An 853-nucleotide genomic window follows, 5' to 3' on the forward strand; every position below is an offset into this window, starting at 1 on the left:
GCCGTATAATATAAAAATATTAATATGATATTACTAATTTCATTATAAAAAATATATTTTTATTATAAAAAATAATTTTGGACCGGATCGGGTGGTCCGAAGTATAAACCAATCTAACCTGAAAATAACACCAGATAAAAATGACGAACTCGAACTTGATAAAACATATCTTAACTCTGAGCCGAATTTCGCATCGGACCGAACCTTAAATACCCCTGTAACTGGTAGGTGTAATTTTAGAGGTGGTTTCAGAGAGGAGATTGACGAAGAGGATTCTTTGTATTAATTACCCCAATAACGCTTTTTCAGAAATTTGTTTTCATGCCTGAATAATTTCTTGAAATAATTTTTCTTCGTGTTTATCATTTTCAAAATTTTTAATTTATAAGAATATTATTACTTTTTTCATCTATATATAACAAGGACAATATTGAACAAGTTTCCATTGTTTTTTTCCATCAAAATTAAACTATAGTATAGCATGCATGCGAACATTGGTTATGACTATAGTGAATTTAGTTATTGTCTTTATTTGTATGCTTAGCGTCTCTTCCTAATTGTTAGTTGAACTTTAAAAATATTTTATTGTGATTATATTTTTTATTTTATGGTTTTTTTATCATCTATTATGACTTAATCTTTTTTTTTCAAAGGTAGTAGATGCATTTCATTCCATCAAAAAGAAAGAAACATAAGTGTCTAAAATCAGACAGTCAAAGGTAAAAAAAGGATTTTATTCTCAAAATATAAAGTCTAACTCAAAGACAAAAGTGAGAGAGAAGTGAGCGAGAACTTATGCCACAGAAGTCTTTTGCAAAAACTCCTCCATTGAAGAGTCAGCTACCTTCCAAAT

Source organism: Arachis ipaensis, chromosome B03 (assembly GCF_000816755.2).
Source record: "Arachis ipaensis cultivar K30076 chromosome B03, Araip1.1, whole genome shotgun sequence".
Taxonomy (NCBI): domain Eukaryota; kingdom Viridiplantae; phylum Streptophyta; class Magnoliopsida; order Fabales; family Fabaceae; genus Arachis; species Arachis ipaensis.